This window comes from Narcine bancroftii, chromosome 6 (genome assembly GCF_036971445.1).
Source record: "Narcine bancroftii isolate sNarBan1 chromosome 6, sNarBan1.hap1, whole genome shotgun sequence".
NCBI classification, from domain to species: Eukaryota; Metazoa; Chordata; class Chondrichthyes; order Torpediniformes; family Narcinidae; genus Narcine; species Narcine bancroftii.
The window spans coordinates 244,180,576-244,201,867 of NC_091474.1; the positions used below are offsets into that span (position 1 = coordinate 244,180,576).

A 21,292-nucleotide genomic window follows, 5' to 3' on the forward strand; every position below is an offset into this window, starting at 1 on the left:
AGCGCAGAAACAGGCCACGTCGGCCCTTCGAGTCCGCGCCGGTTCACTTGAACAACTCCACTAGCTCCCCCCTCCCGCTCTCCACCCATAACCCTCCAATCCCCTCACACCCATGTACAGATCCAACCTTCTCTTAAATGACAGAAGGGACCCTGCTGCAATTATCTCATTTGCCACCAGAAAGTTTTGCTCCTTTCACCATGGTTCACTAACTTTCTCTTGGTTTTATGTCACACACACTCTCTCTCTCTCCTGCATCAAACACCATATTAATGCAGGAATGGGGAGGAAGAGTTGAAACCCAGGGAGTGGTTTCACAGAGAACAGAACAGGTGTGACTCATCTTGCACACAACAACGCCTCCCCAGAAAGCTCCAGCTCTATGCCTGTGTGACTGGTGCGGTTGTCGAGCGACCAGCAGGCCCTGCCGCAGGGGTGGCTGGAGCGACAGGCAGCAGGGCAGCAGATTTTGGGACCTGGAGCTCAAAACCAGGACCTGGAAGAACTCTGGCAGCTTCTGAGGAGGGAATGAGGCCATTGATGTAACGAGACTGAGGTGAGGCGCAGGGGTCTGGCTGGTGATAGGTGGAATCGGGTTAGGGATGGGGAGGAGGGGGTGATGGATAGGTGAGGAGGGGGGAGGCAAAAACATGATGCTGGAGAAACCCAGCAGTTGAAGCAGTGTCCTTTATGTAGCAAAGATAAAAACACAGAACCAATGCTTTGGGCTTGGGCCCATCATTGAGGTCTGGTAAAATGTCAGCAGGCGTCCAAATAAAAGGTGGGGGGAGGAGGTCGGTCCCACAGGCAGGAGGTAATGGGTGGATAAGGGAGGAGGGGGGAAGTCTCTGTGAATGGAGAGGGAAGGGCCTGGAGAGGCTGGGGGAAGGGAAGAACCAGAATCAGGATTTATTGGGGTGAACAAGTCGTGAAATTCGATGTTTTACAGCTGCATCATTGTTCAAACCTTCATATTATAACCATCTTACAACAATTACTATAAAAAAATTTAAATAGTCATGTACAAACAGTCAGGCCGTGTTTTTGGTTCATTGATTATTCAGGAATCTGATGGCAGCAGGGCAGAAGCTGTCCTTAGGCTCCTTTACCTTTTCCCTGATGGTAGCAGAGTGAAGCGGGCATGGCCTGGGTGGGGTGAGCGTCTTTGAGGATAGAGGCTCCTTTTTTAAGGAGGGTGCTTTTTTAAGACGCCACTTCTCGTAGGTGTCCTCAATGGAGTGAAGACTGGTGCCTGTAATGTCGCAGGCTGAGTTAATAACACTCTGGAGTTTATTCTTGTCCTGAGAGTTGACGCCTCCATACCAGGCAGTGATGCAACCAGCCAGAATGTTCTCCACGGTCTACCTGGAGAAGTTTTACAGTCTTCAGTGACAAACTGAATCTCCTCACAGAGTATAGCCACTGGCGAGCCTTCTTTGTGATTGAATCAACGTGGAGGCTCCAGGACAGATCCTCAGAGATGTTGACATCCAGGAATTTGAAATTCTTGACCCACTCCACTCCTGAGCCCTCAGTGAGGACTGGGCCGTGCTTTCCTGACTCCCTTCTGTAGTCCACAATCATCCCCTTAGTTTTGAGATGAGTACATGGTCATAGAGTTTGAAAGCAACAGGGATTACAGGTGGGGAGCAGTGAGAGAGAATCCCTCAGATCTCCCTTCGGAGAGCAAAGGAGAACTCGTTCAGGGCCAGCACCCCTTGAAGAGCTTTCATAGAGATGTTGTAGTAGACAGAGTAAAGCACGAATGTCTGTAGGAACCACGGTTGAAGTAAAAACACAAAATGCTGGAGGAACTCAGCAAGTCAAACAGTCTCCTTTAGGTAGCAACGGTAAAGATACATAAATTATGTTTTGGTCTTAATCCCTTCATCAAGGTGTGGAAAAATGTCGGCAGGCGCTCAAACAAAATGGTGGGGTTGTTGGGGGGCGGAGGGTGAAGACAATCATCCCAAAATATGTATATATATTTTAAATTATACCTCCACGTATACATGTCTGGAGAAATGCTGTTTTGTCGGGTTTGTCGCTGTACATGCCTGATTGACAAAGACTGGCTGGAAGGATCATAGAGTCAGGTAGAATCTGTGGAGACAAACTGTCAGCCAACAATTCTGGGACGGGACCCTTAATTGAGACTTGAGCCGTCGAGTGGCCAAGTCATCCCACTCAGGAGGGGTCCATCCTCAGGGTATGTGTTGGCTGCCAGATCTGTTCTGTGATAGAGGCCGATCCTCCTGAATTGTGTTAGAACAGAACTGTTTCTCGTCACGTGCAGTGAGATACAGTGAGAAGCCTTGTTTGTGCACTATCCAGGCAAGTCAACCTTGGTGCAGTACAGTAAGACTAAAAACAGAAGTGTAGGGTGTCATGTCACATGGGACAAAAGCACAGGGTGTTGTGTTAAATGAAAGCAGAGGTGAACTGTTCAGGTGTCACTGTGTCCAACGAGAGGCCTCTCAACTGTCTGACAACAGCACCTGCAGGTTTGTGTTGTTCGTGAGATCTGCTTTGCTCCTCCTGAATTGCGTTCAAGCTGAATAGTTTCAGAGGCCTTTTTGCCCACCCTTCCCTGCCCCAGTGGCTCAAGGTTCTCACTGCCTCCCAGGCTGGGGGTGGTCACTGGGTGCAGTTTTATTGAGGAGGCTGAGACTGTCTCCTCTGTCCTCTGTTAATGAGGGTACAGGGAATAGCACCTAGGGTTTCCAGGGTTCCTGGCAAGTCATGGAGGTCTCTAGGTGGGTCATTAGGTCTCCGGGTGGGTCACGAAACCTCTGGGTGGTTTATGGGAGATCCTGGAGGGTCACGGGATGTCCTGGTGTGTCACAGGAGTTCCTGGTAGGTCATGGATTTCACTGGTGTGTCACAGGAGATCCTGTGGGTCACGGGAATCACTGGTGGGTCATAGGAATCCAAAGCAGGATACGGGACCTCCTGGTGGGTCACAGGGAATCCCTGATGGGTCACAGGACCTCCTGGTGGGTCACAGGGAGTCCTGGCTGGGTCATAAAATGTCCTGGTGGGTGATGTGCATTCCTGGCAGGTCAGGGGAGATCCTGCTTGTTCAAAGGAATCACTGGGGGGAGGGGAGGTCATGGGAGTCCAAGGCAGGACACGGCACCTTCTGCTGGGTCACAAATCATCCTGGAAGGTCATGGAACCTTCTGGTGGGTCACAGTAGATCCTGGTGGGTCACAGGAGCACACGACCTAGGCCCCAACCTGCTGGAGGAAGTCAGTGGGTTGGGGGACCTTCTGAACCCCAGGTAAGGTACTGGTGAGGAGAGTGATGTTGGTCCTCGGGGTCAGAGATTCATCGCAAAGGATGGCTCTTGGGTGGCTGTAAAGATGACTTTCCTTCCTCAGCTCACCTCCCCTCACATCTCACTTCTGGTCATCGCTGGAGGGTGGAGGTCACCTCCCCTACCCCCACAGGCCAAGGCTGGTGGGGAGTTCAGAGGGGCTGCACTCACTCGACTGGTCTGTGCAGGGGTAGCCACCAACAAGGGCTGGTACACCAAGACCAACCTGGTTCAGTGACCACCCCCTAGCCCCCGGCCTTGGACTCTAGTCACCCGAGGCATGGGCTGGAGGTCGGAGGTGAGAGGGAATGTGAGGGGAAGCCTCCACAGGTGGTGAGGGTTTAAGGTGAGCAGCAAGAGGTTTGATGCAGATCAGGGAGGAGGGGGCGGTCTCCTTCACCCAGAATGCACAACCTGAGGCAGAAACGCTCATCATACATGAGACGTATCCAGGCCAGCACTAGAATCGTCAAGGACTGGAAGGTTATAGGGCAAACATATGTAAATGGAACATTACAGCACAGTCCAGGCCCTTTGGTCCATGACGTGTGCTAACCTACGTAAACCTACACCACAATGATCTAAACCTTCCCTATATCACACCCGTAAACCCTCTACTTGTTTTACATCCATGTGCCTGTCTGAGACTCTTTTAAATGTCCCTATTGTTCCAGCCTCCACCACCACCCCTGGCAATGCATTCCAGGCACCCACCATTCTCTGTGTAAAATACTAACCCCTGATGTCTCCTCTAATCTTTCCTCTCCTCACCTTGCACCCAATGTCTTTTGGTCTTTGCTATTGTTGCCCCCCCAGAGAAAAAGGTACTGGTTGTTCACCCGATCTTATGTGTGTGGCCTCCGCTGGCCTTGGTCGACCATGGGTGCTGCGGCTCCGGCAGTCACTGGTAGGTTGAGAAGGGTCGACTGCGGATATTGAGGCTGTTCTAGGAACAGCAGGCTCTGCCACAGTTGCTGCATGTGTTGGGCATAGTTGAATTGTTGCCCGCTGTCTGCTGTGCTCTTCGCTTAACTTTCCGCTCCTCAAACTGGCTCGAGATTACTCTCTCGCCTTGCTCCAGGTGTGGATAAACAGTTGGCTGTATCCTCCTAGTGCTCTGTGTTGATTTATAAGGCTTTCATGTCAGGCTTGCAGAGGTCCTTTTTTTTTTATTTTTCACACCATAAATCACGTTAGCCATGATATACACTTTTTCTTTTTCACACATATACAGTGACTTTTTCTCCCCCCCCCTCCCTCCTCCCAAGCCACCCCCCCACCCCCCCCTCTCATCCATTTTAGGTATACAATCTAGGTTGCATTAAGCCAGTCAGACAATGTTGTCATTCAACAAAAATACACCAGAAATTCTACTGAGTCCATTCTTTTCTTTCCTTCTCCTTCCATCAACTTAGGTAATGTTTGTCCCCGGTAGGTTTTCGCTATTGTATTTAATGTAAGGCTCCCATACTTGTTCGAATATTTCAATATTATTTCTTAAACTATATGTTATTTTTTCTAATGGAACACATTTATTCATTTCTATATACCATTGTTGTATTTTCAAATTATCTTCCAATTTCCAGGTTGACATAATACATTTTTTTGCTACGGCTAGGGCTATCTTAACAAATCTTTTTTGTGCATCCTCCAAATCAATTCCAAATTCTTTGTTTTTTATGTTGCTTAGGAGAAAGATCTCTGGATTCTTTGGTATATTGTTTTCTGTTATTTTATTTAATATCTGATTGAGATCATCCCAAAATTTTTCTACTCTCTCACATGTCCAGATTGCATGAATTGTTGTTCCCATTTCTTTTTTACATCGAAAACATCTATCAGATACTGTTGGGTCCCATTTATTTAACTTTTGCGGTGTAATGTATAGTCTGTGTAACCAATTATATTGTATCATACGTAGCCTCGTATTTATTGTATTTCTCATCGTTCCAGAACATAATTTCTCCCATGTTTCCTTTTTTATCTTTATATTTAAATCTTGTTCCCATTTTTGTTTAGTTTTACCATTTGTTTCCTCATTCTCCTTTTCTTGCAGTTTAATATACATATTTGTTATAAATCTTTTGATTAACATTGTATCTGTAATCACATATTCAAGGTTACTTCCCTCTGGTAAACTCAAATTGCTTCCTAATTTATCTTTCAAGTAGGATCTCAGTTGGTAATATGCCAGTGCTGTATCTCCAGTTATATTGTACTTATCTCTCATTTGTTCAAAGGATAAGAATCTACTTCCTGAAAAACAATTTTCTATTCTTTTAATCCCTTTTTTTTCCCATTTTCTAAAGGGAAGGTTGTCTATTGTAAAAGGGAGTAGCTTATTTTGCGTCAATATTAGTTTTGGTAATTGATAATTTGTTTTATTTCTTTCTACATGAATCTTCTTCCAAATATTGAGGAGATGATGTAATACTGGAGAAGTTCTATGTTGTACCAATTTTTCGTCCCATTTATATAATATGTGTTCAGGTATCTTTTCCCCTATTTTATCTAGGCTTGCAGAGGTCCTTGAAGTGAAGCCGGGGTCAACCAACGTTTCTCTTGCCTGTTGCTAGTTCTTTGTAGAGGAGAACCCTGTCTACGCTCCTTGTAATCTTGTAGACCTCTCATCCTTCTTCGCTCCAAAGAGAAATGCCTGGGAACCTTGCTTCATATGACCTGTTCTCCCGTCCAGGCAACATCCTGGCATAGCAACTGTGTCACAGTGCAAAATGAAGAACGAGAAAGTGATCAGACGTAGTTGAGACAAAGTTCAGGAAAAGTCATCGCATTGAGATGTCATTCGGAACTTCCCGAGCCAGTTCGATTCAGCCTCTAGTGAGCTGCTACACTGGAACATTTTCTCTCCACTCACTTTAAAGCGGCCACATCCTTCCTGTAATGAAGCCACCAGAACTGGTGTGGTCAAAACAGATTTATAGGGCTCCAACGTTACCTCACAGACCTTGAACTCAATTCCCCGATGAATGAAGGCCAGCAAATTATACGCTTTCTTCACCACCCCTGACAATGTGAGCAGCAACCTTGAGGGATCTGTGGACCTGGACCCCACGATCCCTCTGTCCCTCCATACTTCAGAAATGGGATCGGCTGAGAGGGGCATGCTGGACAAAGGGCTCACTTCTGGGCTGCGTGACCACGTGGGGGAGTGGGAGGCGGGAGGGTGAGAGCAGATGTGGTCACAGATCCCGAGAGTTTTGCAACCCTTTGGCCCAACCTGTCCCTGAAACCAAAGCCTGTTCCACTTGCCTGCATTCGGCCCATACGTCCACGTAGCTATCCAAATGTTTTAGTTATTTGTTCCATAAGCCCACCACCCTCTGTGTGAAATGCCTCTCTGAAATCTCAGGCCTCTGACCTTAAACCAATACCTGCTAGTTCTGAATCATCGACCTGAGGATCAAAAGCATCCTAAGCCCCTCATGATTTGATAAACCTCTGTGAGGTGCCCCTCAGCCTCCTGTACTCCAGGAAAAGAGGTGCCAACCTGTCCAACCTCTCCCCATAACTTGAGCCCACCTGTCCTAGTGACATCCTCCACCTGTGTGGTTCACAGCCCAAGAGGTGGAAGCATTGAGTTTCCCAGGCTCAGGTAACATGTGCCCTCCTTCTGAGCCACTTCCGTCCTTTCCCATCCCATACCCCCATTTTTGTTCTCTTCCCCACACGCCCCACAACTCATCCTCATCCCCGGCCATTCCCTTTCTCCCACGGATGCTGCTCGATCCGCTGACATTCTCCAGCAAGTTGTGTTCAGCTAACCTCGCTGTGAGCCTTCTCTGCACCTTCTCCAGATTAACGACATCTTTCCAAGAGCAGGTCACCATGCTGCAGGGAAGAAGTCGTCGAGCTGGAGAGGGTGCAGAGAAGATTTACGGGGGCGTTGCAAGCACTCGAGGTGGGGGGGGGGGGCTGGTGTCCTGAGCTACAGGGAGATGTTGAGCAGGCTGGGGCAATGGGCCCAGGCCTGAAACACTGGTTACCCCTTCCTTCCCACGGACGCTGTGTGACCTGCTGAGTTTTACCAACACGTTTATGTACTGCACTCGACCCCAGCACCTACAGTTTCCTGCTGCACTCCACTCGAGCAGGCCCAGGACTTTATTCCTTTGGAGCATAGGAGGATGAGGGGTGATCTCATAGAGGTGTACAAAACCAGGAGAGGTGCAGATCAGGTGAACGCAGGGAATCAGTAACCAGAGAACACTCGTTTAAGGTGGGGGGTGGGGGGGAATTGAATAGGAATCTTAGGGGTAAAGTTAGTGCACAGAGGGGTGAGTGTATGAAACGGGCATGCCGGAGGAGGTGGATGAGGCAGGTATTATTGCAATGTGTAAGAAACATTTGGACAGATACATGGATGGGTTTAGAGGGATATGAGCCAAATGCAGGCTGGTGGGACGAGTGTCACTGGAATGATTTGATCGGGTTGGGCTGAAGGGCTTGTTTCCACTCCATGTGGCTCTGTGACCATTGCCTTCCCTCCACCCCACCTCCCCCACCCCACAAACTCCTGGGTCAGTGGGTCACCTGGGGCCCTGACTAGACATTTGGAAGGGTGCTGAAGGGATCCCCTGTCCACGGGTCACATCCCCAGAGTTCAAAACACAGAGATGCTGGAGGAACTCAGCCAGTCTCACAGCGTCCACAGGAGGTAAAGAGATATATTACCAACATTTTGGGCCTGAGGTGTGAGTGAGAAAGGACAGGTATCTGAATTAAAGGGTGGGGAGAGAAAGGGGGAAGAATTGGATGAGGGAGGAGTCCAGACCAACAGTTAAAAGATGATGATGTGATATGACGCAAGGAAAAGGGAGAATTGACTTTGACTCCAAGAAAGGAGACCAAGGGAAAAGAGGAGAGGGGGGGGGAGAGAGAGAGAGAGAGAGAGAGAGAGAGAGAGAGAGAGAGAGAGAGAGAGAGAGAGGAAAGGAGGTGTGGAAGAAAATGGGGGTGGGGGGTTGTTTCTAATGGAAAACTATGCTAATGCCATCCAGTTGGATGGTGCCCTGATGGAAGAGGAGGTGTTGTTCCTCCAATTTGCTGGTGGTCTTGGTCTGGCAGTACATGAGACCATAGACTGATATGTCAGCAAGTGAATGGGCTGGGGAATTGAAATGGGCATCCACTAGGAGATCCAGGTTACTGTGGTGGACTGAGCCGAGGGGCTCAACAAAGTTATCTCTCTGTCTGCGTCCGTTGTCTCCAATGTAAAGGAGACCACAGTGGGAGCACCATATGCATTAGACGACCCCTGCAGATTCACAAGTGAAATGTTGCTTCATTTGGAAGGTCTGTTTGGGGCCCCGAATGGTGGTGGGAAGAGATGTGGGCACAAGTGGAGCATCTCCTGTGGTCACAAGGATAAAGCCCCATGGGGACAATGGGTGGGGAGGGAGGAGTGGATGAGGGAGTCACGGAGGGAGCGGTCCCTGCAGAAGGAGGAGAGGGGGAAATGTGCCTAGTGGTGGGATCACGGAGTAGGTAGTGGAAATGGAGGAGAAGGATGTGTTGGATGCAGAAGCTGGTGGTAGGTGAGGACCAGGGAATCCTGCCCTGGTCGTTATGTGGAGGCGAGTGCAGGAACCACCTTCCTCAGCTTGGAAGACAGGGCTGGAGGAGAGAGGAAGAGGAAGTGTGACAATCCATGCTTTCACAAGGAGCTACTGCCCAGCAGTGGCTGCACGTGCATTTCCCTGAATGATCGTCCTCCCTGATCGCGCCAATTCTGCCCCATTTATCTGAAGGTTGAGGAACAGCGAGAGACTGGCCATTCACCCCTCAAGGTGAGTGCTGGAGGGGAGGGCAGGAGGCTTTTGTGGTCAGGGTGTGGGAAGCGGGTTATTGCCCCTGCAGGTATCAGCCAGTGGCTGCCTACCCACCCCTGCCCCTCCTGATCACAAGGGGCTTGAATCTCAGTGGCTGGCCTTCCGTACCCTGCTCCTGCTCCTGCACATTAGGCTGGAAATCCTGCTGGGATCAGAATTGGGTTCATTGCCACGAACAGGTGTCATGAAATGTGTCTTGCAGCAACAGTATTGTGGTTTACAGGTACAAAATTACTCTAACTTACAATTCTGTACAAGATTTTTAAAAAGTAGCTATTGCAAGAAAAAGTGAGGTTGTGTCTGTGGTTCGTTGTTCGTTCAGAAATCTGCTGGCGGAGGGGTAAAAAGCTGTTTCTGTAACGCTATGACCTCAAGTTCCTGTACCTCTTTGTGGTGGAGCGGGAGAAAAGGGGAAGTTTGCACCAAAAGACAGGAGGTCCAAATGTGCTGGTGTGGAGAGGGACTGGCTCGGGTAGACATGTTGGCCAGCACAGGCAAGTCGGGTTGAAGGGCCTGATTCCATGCTATACAGTCCAACCACACAGACATTGATGTTGGGCTACAACTGAAATCACAGTTGGAAACCACAGAACAGGCCCTTTGGCCCAACTTGTACATGCTGGCCATGACCATTCTGGGCTGCTCCTGTTTGGTTCCCTTCCTTCCAAACCCTTCCTGTCCACGTTCCTGTCCAAATGTCATTCAAATGTCACAACCCCAGCTACTTCTGCGGGATCCTCTGGGAGCTGATTCCAGATCATCCTCTAGGTGAAGTTGGTTCCCAAAATCAGGCAAGTCCAGGACAAGGGGTGAGGGGGCTGTCACAGTCTACGGAGAAGGTTGGGATAGGGCCTGGGATGAGGAGAAACCTCTTCACTCAGAGAGTGGTGGACTTGTCAGAATCAGAATTTATTGTCATGCACATCATTGTTTTGTGGTAACATTATACTGCAAATATTGGTATAAAGTATATTTCAAACATAAATAGTGCAGAGTCCGTGGTTCATCGATCATTCATGAATCAGGTGGCAGCAGGGAAGAAGCAGTTCTTGTGCAGCTGAGTGCTTGTCTTCAGGCTCCTGTACCCTTTCTCCAATGGTAGCAGAGTGAAGAGGGCCTGGCCAGGGTGGTGGGGGTCTTTGAGGATAGAGGCTGTTATTTTAAGACACTGCCTCATGTTGATGTCCTCGATGGAGTGTACACTGATGCCCCCGATGTCGCAGGCTGAGTTAACAGCCCCCTGTAGTGTTTATCTTGTCCAGAGCATTGGCACCTCCATACCAGACAGTGATACAAGAAGCCAGAATTTCTACTCCTGTAGAAATTATCGAGAGTCGTTGTGACGTACCGAATCTCCTCAAGCCCGTATAGCCAGTGGCAAGCCTTCTTCATGATTGTCTTCTTCAACATGGACGCCCCAGGACAGATCCTCAGAGATGTTGATGCCCAGGAATTTGAAGTTCTTGACTCCCTCCTCTGCTGACTTGTGCAACACCCTGTGCGGGGAAGCTGATAAATTCAACTGGAAGTTGGATGTGGCCCTCATTGGTTCAAGGGGTATGGAGAGGAAGCAGGAATGGGGGACTGAGGTCATATGATAGTATTGAATGGTTGAGAGGCTGGAAGGGCTGAATGGCCTTCCTCTGTTCCTAAATTTAAATTTCGATAAACTGCATGGTAACAGGCCCTCTGGCCCATGAGCATGCACCTCTCAAATACCCCAATTATCCCACAACTCCTGTACATTTGGGAGAATCTACAATCTCTCAAGGTTGGCACGCAGGTTGGCACATGGGTTGATAGGGTAGTTAAAATGGCCTATGATGAGGAGTCACGTGATGGAGTAGTAGCCGGTCGGGAAAACCAGCCCTCTCCAGAAAAAAAGGAAAAAAGTTAGGAAAAGACAAAGCACAACAAAAATAAAATAAAATAGAAGATAAAGTTACAGAGAAGAGAAAGAAGATGGCACCCAAGAAGGAGAAAGTAAAAACAACTGAAAAAAAAGTAGAAAAGTCGCCGGAGAACAAAGAAGGCCTTACCTGCACGAATGAACAGGGAACTGTGGTGGCGAGGAGCGCCCGATCCCCGCGACCTCCTGACTGGTGGACTTCAAAAATTTCTCTCAGAGCCAAACAAAAGTGCGCAGCTGTGCAATCAAAGGAAAGAGAGGACACTGATGGGAGGGGGGCTCAGCAGCCACAGCGCGAACAGCTGAGGGACGCCCAACACCAGGGGACTCAGCTGGAGGACGAGGAAGGCGGTAGAGGAGGGAGCGAGGAAACAAACGAGGGAGAAAGACGGAGGGGTGACCGACAAGAGGATCAACGAGAGGAGGCCTGACAGACGAGCAGCCCAGGAGGGGAGAACCAACAGCAAGAGGCGCAGAAAGAGGAGGCCCGACAAAGAGATACAAGCAGCTCATCAGGAAAAACAGAAGAGACACAGACACAAAGAAGAGAAGAAGAAGACACAAACACAGGTACAGAGATAGAAGAAGAGGAAGAAGAAGACCAAGATCTTCACAGAGAAATAGAAGGTAAAACTGATGGACAGAATGTTGATAAAGCTTTTTTTGAGAACAAATGAGATCATTAAAAGAATGGTTGTCATTAGAATTTAGTGAAATCAAAAGCAAAGTGAAAAGAACTGAAGATAAATAGCAAGGATTAGAACTAGTCATGACAGAAATAGGGAAAAGAGTAGAAAATGTGGAAGAGCGGGAAACGGCTGTAGAAACGGAAGTAAACGACAAGAGAAAAATTGGAAGAAAGTGATAAAAAAATTAAAGAGACACGAGTTGTTATCTCAGAAAATTTAAATGTTGAAAAATTATAGTAGGAGAAACAACATAAAAATAGTGGGCCTGAAGGAGGGTAAAGAAGGCACAGACATGAAGGAATTTATAAAAGGATGGTTCCCGAAGGTCTGGGGGAATGACAGAAATGCAGGAAGAAATGGAAATAGAAAGGGCACACAGAGCACTAGCTCCGAAACCGCAGACACAGCAAAAACCAAGATACATCTTAGTAAAAGTTTTGAGATATACGACAAAAGAAAATATACTGGAATGGACAAGAAATGAAATTAGAGAAGATAATAAACTATTGGAATACAAGGGTCAAAAAATATTTTTTTTACCCAGACATAAGTTTTGAACTCTTAAAGAGGAGGAAGGATTTTAATACAGCAAAATCGTTTTTATGGAAAAAAGGTGACAAATTCATGTTAAGACCTCCAGCCGTGATTAAATTATTTATACCCGGGGAGCAAAACAGACTGTTCTCGGATCCGGAGGAAGCACAAGAATTCGCAGAGCATTTGCAGGGCAGAAGGAGATATGAAGAGATGAAATAAGAATGAAGAATGGCGATAAAGTATATATAAAGATGTAAAAACAATGTACATGTAAAGAACTAAAGAGGGAAAAGAGAAGGGAAAGAAGGAAGGGGGAAAAAGAGAGTTTTGTTATATGTGTTTTTAAAGAAAAGTGTTTTTTGTGGGGGTTGGGGGAGAGAGAATAACCATCACTGTGAAATCAGTAGACGCTTGCGAGCAGAATTGCAATCCAAATGGAAAGGCGAGTTGTGGTTGCCCGGCAAGGGCAGGGAATTCCAGCCCTCTCCCGAAAAGTTAAAAAAAAAACACACAAAGCACAAAGGTACAAGATTAAAATTTATAATAAAGTAAAAATAAAGGTGAGAAGAAAATGGCAGCGAAGAGAGAAAAGTCGAAAACAACGGGAAGAAAAGAGGAAGAAAGAATGTCGGAAGAAGAAGGTGAAGGCCTTACCTGTCCGAAGAGGTCCGCTACGGAGAGAGAAGCCCGCTCCCTCAGGTCAGTGGAAGTCCCGGGCTCGGGACTACAAAAATGGCTCGCAGAGCCGAGTAAAAGTGCGCAATCGCGCATGCGCATGAAAAAAAACACACTGACGGGAGGGGGGAACAGCTGCGGAGTCGATCTCCACAGCTGAGAGAGACACCTGCAGCACAGCAGCAGGTGCAGAACACAGACAATAACGACAACAAGAAAGAAGAGGGTAAAAAGAAAACAAGGAAACAACAGATGGTCAATCCAGAGGAAGAAGAAGAAGAACAGAAAGAAGTGGAAGAAGAAGAGAAAAGCAAGACAATGGATGTATCTTTTTTTAAAGAATATATGGAATCAGTGAAAGAATGGCAATTACAAGAATTTGATGAGATAAAAAGAAGAATTAAGAATGCAGAAGAAAGAATGAATAAAATGGAAATGGCCATATCAGAGATAGGAAAAAGAGTGGAAAATATGGAAGAACGAGAAACAATTGTAGAAATGGAAGTAGAAGACTTAAAAGAGAAATTAGAAGAATCTAATAAAAAATTTAAAGAGGCACATGAGCTGTTAGCTCAGAAGATAGATATAATGGAAAACTATAATAGAAGAAATAATATAAAGATAGTGGGCCTTAAGGAAGATGAAGAAGGCAAGAATATGAGAGAATTTATAAAAGGTTGGATCCCCAGGGTCCTAGGAAGACCAGAATTACAGGAAGAAATGGAAATAGAGAGGGCACATAGAACTTTAGCCCCGAAACAACAACCGCAGCAAAAACCAAGATCCATTTTAGTAAAATTCTTAAGATATACAACAAGAGAAAATATATTGGAGAAAACAATGAAGAAAATAAGAGAGGACAAAAAGCCATTGGAATATAAAGGTCAAAAATTTTTTTTCTATCCAGACATAAGTTTTGAACTCCTTAAGAAGAGGAAGGAGTTCAATACAGCAAAAACGATCTTATGGAAAAAAGGATATAAATTTATGTTAAGGTACCCAGCGGTACTTAAAATAGTTCTTCCAGGGCAACAAAACAGACTATTCTCAGATCCAGAGGAAGCAAGGAAATTTGCAGAACAACTACAAAACAAGCAGAGAGATGAAGAGATGTAATGAGAGTAAAAATGACCACGAACTATATGTATGTGTGTAAAGGGGTATATGTGTGTATATATATGTAGTGTGTATACATGAATGTATCCATATTTAGAGGAAAATATATAGAGTATAGATAAGAATTAATAAGGGAGGGAAAGGGAATAAGGAGGGAATTAAAAGAGTGACCTTTGTTACATATGAAAATTGAAATCTTTTCTGGGGGGGCTGGGTGGGGAGGAGTTACGGTCACTACAAAATCAGTTGACGTTTGCGAGTGAATTCCAAATGGAGAGGGGAGATGTGGTTGTCCGACAAGGGATAAAGGGCAACTCAGGAGGGGGAGGGGAGAATGGGGTTAAAGAAGTTTTAAATAGGAGAATAAGGAAAATGTTTGATGTTTTAGAAATGTTGTCTTATAACGTGTTCAAAACAAGAAAGCAGAAATGGATAAGAAGGAAAGGTGATGATGGAAAAACAGAAAGGGAAGATAAACAAAGTATGAAATGGCTACATTGAACTATATGACTTTAAATATTAACGGAATACATAACAAAATTAAAAGGAAGAAACTACTAAATTTACTGAAAAAAGAAAAAATTGATATAGCATTTGTGCAAGAAACACATTTAACTGAATTGGAGCACAAGAAATTAAAGAGAGATTGGGTAGGACACGTAACAGTAGCGTCGTATAATTCAAAAGCAAGAGGAGTAGCTATATTAATTAGTAAAAATGTGCCAATTAAAATAGAAAAGGAAATAATCGATCCAGCAGGGAGATATGTAATGATAAAGTGTCAGATATATTCGGAGTTTTGGAATCTACTCAATGTATATTCACCTAACGAAGAAGATCAAAAGTTTATGCAAGATATTTTTTTGAAGATAGCAGATACACAAGGGAACATATTAATAGAAGGGGATTTCAACCTTAATTTGGATTCAAATATGGACAAAACTGGGAAAAAAATTAACAGAAAGAACAAAGTAACCAAATTTATAATTAAATCGATGGAAGAAATGCAACTTTTGGATATATGGAGGAAACAACACCCAAATGAAAAGGAATATTCATATTACTCGGGTAGACATAAAACATACTCAAGAATAGACCTATTTTTGTTATCAGCTCGTATGCAAGATAGAGTAAGAAAAACAGAATATAAAGCTAGAATATTATCGGACCATTCACCCTTAATATTGACAATAGAGTTAGAGGACATCCCTTCAAGAATGTATAGATGGAGATTAAACTCCATGCTACTTAAAAGGCAGGATTTTAGAGAATTAATTGAAAGACAAATTAAAATGTACTTTGAAATAAATACGGAATCAGTGGAAGATAAGTTTATACTATGGGATGCAATGAAAGCATTCATTAGAGGGCAAATAATAATTTATGTAACCAAGATGAAGAAGGACTATAATCAGGAAACAGAGCAGTTGGAAAGGGAAATAGTAAATATAGAAAAAGAATTAGCAATGAAGGAAGATACAACTAAAAGAAGAGAATTGGCGGATAAAAAAATAAAATATGAAACACTACAAACATATAAGGTGGAGAAGAACATAATGAAGACAAAACAGAAATATTATGAACTAGGGGAAAAAACGCACAAAATTCTAGCATGGCAGCTTAAGACAGAACAAGCTAAGAAAATGGTATTGGCATCAAGGAAAAAAGACAAACAAATCACATATAATCCAAAAGAAATTAAGGAAAACTTTAGAGAATTCTATGAACAATTATACCGAACTGAAAACGAAGGGAAAGAAGGGAAAATAGATGAATTTCTGACTAAAATTGAACTACCAAAACTACAAATAGAGGAACAAAATAAATTAACAGAACCATTTGAAATAGTAGAAATACAAGAGATAATAAAAAAATTACCAAATAATAAAACACCAGGAGAGGATGGATTCCTAATAGAATTCTATAAAACATTTAAAGATTTATTAATTCCTCCCCTCCTGGAAGTAATCAACCAGATTGATAAAACACAAAGCTTACCAGATTCATGTAAAACAGCAATAATTACAGTAATACTAAAGCAAGGGAAAGATCAACTCGCACCAGCGTCATATAGACCAATATCATTACTTAACACAGATTATAAGATAATAGCTAAACTATTAGCAAACAGATTAGCAGAGTATGTACCTAAAATGGTAAATCTAGACCAAACTGGATTTATTAAAAAAAGACGCACAACAGACAATATTTGTAAATTTATTAACTTAATTCATGCAGTAGAAGGGAGTAAAGTGCCAACAGTAGCAGTTGCTGTAGACGCAGAGAAGGCCTTTGACAGAGTAGAATGGAATTATTTATTCAAAGTATTGCAAAAATTCAGTTTACCAGAGAAGTATATTAATTGGATTAAAGCATTATATAAGGGGCCATTGGCGAAAGTGACAGTAAATGGATATATATCAAAGCAATTTAACTTAAGCAGGTCAACGCGGCAGGGATGCCCACTATCACCATTATTGTTTGCGCTAGCTATAGAACCACTAGCAGAATCGATAAGAATAGATAATAATATAAAAGGAATAAAAATAAAAGACAAGGAATATAAAATCAGTTTAATTGCGGATGATGTTATAGTATACTTAACAGAACCAGAACTATCAATAAAAGAATTATATAAGAAATTGAAGGAATATGGAGAAGTGTCAGGTTACAAGATTAACGTAAATAAAAGTGAAGCAATGCCAATGAATAATGCGGATTTCTCAAAATTTAAGAAGGAATCACCATTCAGATGGCAAATGCAAGCAATAAGATACTTAGGTATACAAATAAATAAAAATCTCGGCCATCTATATAAACTCAATTATTATCCACTAATGAAAAAATTACAGGACAATTTAGAGCATTGGAAAGATTTACCATTAACACTAATAGGAAGGATAAACTGTATTAAAATGAAAATTTTCCCAAGGATATTATACCTATTTCAGGCATTGCCAATACACTTGACAGAGAAATTCTTCAAGGGGTTAAAGAAAATAATAAGGAAATTTTTATGGAAAGGGGGGAAACCGAGGATAGCACTAGATAAATTAACAGAATGGTATAAACAAGGAGGCTTACAACTGCCAAACTTTAAAAATTATTATAGAGCCGCACAATTAAGATACCTATCAGATTTTTATCAAACAAGGGAAAAGCCAGATTGGACTAGATTAGAATTAGATAAAATAGGGGAAAAGATACCTGAACACATATTATATTAATGGGATGCAAAATTGGTACAACATAGAAGTTCTTCAGTATTACATCATCTACTCAATATTTGGAAAAAGATTCATGTAGAAAGGAATAAAACAAATTATCAATTACCAAAACTAATATTGACGCAAAATAAGTTACTCCCTTTTACTTTAGAGAATGGGAGAAAAAAGGGATCAAAAGAATAGAAAATTGTTTTTCAGGAAATAGATTATTATCCTTTGAACAAATGAAAGATAAATACAATATAACTCAAGATACAGTGCTGGCATATTACCAATTGAGATCCTACTTGAAGGACAAATTAGGAAGCAGTCTGAGGTTACCAGAGGGAAGTAACTTTGAATATGTGATTACAGATACAATGATAATCAAAAGATTTATAACAAATATGTATATTAAACTGCAAGAAAAGGAGAATGAGGAAACAAATGGTAAAACTAAACAAAAATGGGAACAAGATTTAAATATAAAGATAAAAAAGGAAACATGGGAGAAGTTATGTTCTGGAACGATGAGAAATACAATAAATACGAGGTTACGTATGATACAATATAACTGGATACACAGGCTATACATTACACCTCAAAAGTTAAATAAATGGGACCCAACAGTATCTGACAGATGTTTTCGATGTAAAAAAGAAATGGGAACAACAATTCATGCAATCTGGACATGTGAGAAAGCAGAAAAATTTTGGGAAGATCTAAACCAAATATTAAATAAAATAACAGAAAACAATATACCAAAATATCCAGAGATCTTCCTCCTAAGTAACATAAAAAACAAAGAATTTGGAATTGATTTGGAGGATGCACAAAAAAGATTTGTTAAGATAGCTCTAGCCGTAGCAAAAAAATGTATTATGTCAACCTGGAAATTGGAAGATAATTTGAAAATACAACAATGGTATATAGAAATGAATAAATGTATTCTATTAGAAAAAATAACATATAGTTTAAGAAATAACATTGAAATATTTGAACAAATATGGGAACCTTACATGAAACACAATAGAGAAAATCTACCGGGGACATTCACTACCTAAATTAACAAAAGGAGAAGGAAATGAAAAGAATTGACTCAGTGGAATTTCTTGTTTATTTTTATTGAATGACAACATTGTTTGACTGGTTTAATGTATCTTAGATTTTGTGCTTTGAATGGATGGGGGGGGAGGTAGGGAGGGTGGGATGGGAGGAGGTGGGGGGGGAGAAAATGGCACTGTATATATTTGAAAAGGAAAAAGTATGTATCATGGTCAATGTGGTTTATGGTGTGAATAATAAAAAATAAAAAAAAAAGGTATTATTGGGTGTGGGAATTGTTGGGTTATTTTATGTTTTAAATGTGTTGTCATACATTGAGTTTAATAAGGGAAAACTAAGAGATGAAAATGGGAAAAATGGGGATGGAGGTGGTGAGGAAGCGGAAAAGAGGTGTAAGCAATGTGGAGCACGTCGAAAAAACTCAAAGGCTTGTTGATCCAAACCAAGGCTTTTATTAACTAAAAGACTGGAGCGTATCACATGTAGGTCGACCAGTCCAGAATGACCTGGTCTGGCTAGGAGCAATCCTTTAAGACCTGCCAGTAGATGTGGCTACACTCTCAGCCAATCACAATCATCCTACACGACAATCTGTACATATACACAATGGTGATAGTATCTGTACTATCACATTCACCCCTTCTTTGAGAACTGACCCCGGGGTGGATGGAGGGCTGTAAAAAGAAAAAAGAAAAATAAAGGGCCCGGTGGACGTTAGGGGCTGTACTGGTTAGGGGGCCTGACCATCCGGCGTGACCGCCGTGGTGCCCGGATTGGGGTCGCTGGAGTCGTGTCGCCGGCAGGTTTGTCGGGTGCGCCCATTGCTTCACTCAATTCTCCAACAGCGTTGTCGACAGTCTGGCCTGAGCTGGTGGGGTGGTGCTGGTCCCTTTGTTTGAGAACATGGGATTTGGGGGAGGTTGGGTTGGAAGCACTGCTGGGCCTGATCCAGCTTAGGCTAGGTCCCTTACTGAGACTGTGTCCTCCCGCCCATCCGGGTACTCAATGTAGGCATAAAGTGGGTTCGCATGGAGCAGAGTCACTCAGTCAACCAAGGGGTCATTCTTTGAGTACCGGACATGGCGTCATAGGACGACCGGACCGGGAACCGTGAGCCACGCCGGTATGGTTGTTCCCGATTTGGATTTCCTCGGGAAAGAGAACATCCTTTCATGGCATTGGTCGCAGTGCATAGGAGGGAGCGGATGGAGTGTAGGGCACTAGTGAGCACGTCCTGCCAGCGAGAGGTGGGGAGACCTTTGGACCGGAGGGCAAGCGTAACCGGTTTCCAGATGGTGGCATTCTCTCTTTTGACCTGCCCATTACCGCGTGGGTTATAGCTGGAGGTCCTGCTTGAAGCGATACCATGCTCCAGAAGGTACTGCTGCAGGTCCGCGCTCATAAACGAGGACCCCCTGTCACTGTGGATGTAACTGGGGTACCCGAAGATGGCAAAGATGCTGTGCAGGGCCTCTATAACTGAGGAGGCAGTCATGTCTGAGCAGGGCACAGCGAACGGGAAGCGGGAGTACTCGTCGATGGCTGTAAGGATGTAGGTGTTGCGGTTGGTCAACGGTAGAGGCCCCTTGAAGTCCATTCTGAGACGCTCAAAGGGGCAGGTGGCTTTGATGACGTGGGTGTTCTCCGGATGGAAGAAGTGGGGCTTGCACTCAGCTCACACCGGGCAGGCTCGGGTCATGGAGCGAATCTCCTCAACCGTGTAGGGCAGGTTGCGAGCTTTGACAAAGAGCGCGAACCTAGTGGACCCCTGGATGACACAGCTCCTCGTGGAGTCTCTGCAGCCTGTCCAGTTGTATGTTGGCGCAAGCACCCCTGGAGAGCGCATCTGGCAGGCCGTTGAATTTACCAGGCTGATACAGTATGTCATAATTAAAGGTGGAGAGTTTGATTCTCCACCTGGGGATTTTGTCATTCTTGATCTTACTTCGCTGGGTATTGCTAAACATGAAGGAGACCGTGCATTGGTCGGTCAGCAGTGTAAAGTGCCTGCCAGTGAGGTAGTGTCTCCAACGACGTACTGCTTTGACTATGGCCTGGGGCTCTCTGGACCCTTGAGGGTTCTGGAGAAGAAGGCTACCGGCTGGCCGGCCTGGTTCAAAGTGGCTGCCAGTGCAAAGTTCTCGACTTGGAATGGGAGGGACTTGTTGATGGCGTGCAGCGTTGCAGCGGCGATGTCCAATTTGATGCAGTCATAGGCCACTCTGGCTTCGGTTGACAGGGGGAAGGAGGTGGTCTTGATGAGTGGTCATGTCTTGCCAGCATAGTGTGGGTCCCATTGGGCATAGTCGGCTGAGTGCCTTCTGGGTGTGGGGGAGGGGCAAGTCCATGAGGGGATGCATGCAGTCAGGGTCTGATATTACCACCCAATTCTCCAGCACACAACCCAGAATTGCGAGCCAAGTGGTCCAGAAGATGCATTTGTCGAAATTGTAGGTTAAGTTCAGCCGAATTGCAGTCTGAAAAAATTTCTCAAGGTTGGCATCACGATCCTCCGTGTCATGGCCGCAGATGGTGACATTGTCCAGATACGGGAAAGTAGCAGTCAGCCCGTTCTGGTCCACCATCCGGTCCATTTCCTGCTGGAAGACCGCGATGCCATTTGTGACCCCAAAGAGTACCCTGAGGAATTGATACAGCCGCCCATTCACTTCTCGGCGGATTGGGAGCAGGTGATAGGCCGAACATAAGTCAATGGTGGAGAACACACGGTATTGGGCAATCTGATTTACCACATCCGTGATCTGTGGGAGGGGGTATGCATCCTGGAGTGTGAAGCAGTTGATGGTCTGGCTGTAGTCAATCACCATCCGCGGTTTCTCCCCATTTTTAACAACCACTACCTGGGCCCTCCAGGGACTCGAGCTAGGTTCAATAATGCCCTCGTCCAGCAGTCTGCGCACCTTGCT

At 44.4% G+C, this 21,292-nt stretch overlaps 1 protein-coding gene across 2 annotated transcripts in view; it reads left to right on the top strand.

Annotated features, from left to right (window-relative positions):
- Positions 1-381: 381 nt before the first annotated feature.
- LOC138737202 (toll-like receptor 5) overlaps positions 382-21,292 on the top strand; it is a 37,974-nt gene continuing 17,063 nt past the window's right edge. The window contains exon 1 of one of the 2 annotated variants that reach the window (XM_069887861.1): positions 382-556. The gene's annotated coding sequence lies outside the window, so the exon portion shown is untranslated. Of the gene's footprint in view, positions 557-8,968; positions 9,127-21,292 lie in introns of those variants that run through there. The other variant, XM_069887860.1, reaches the window with a different exon arrangement.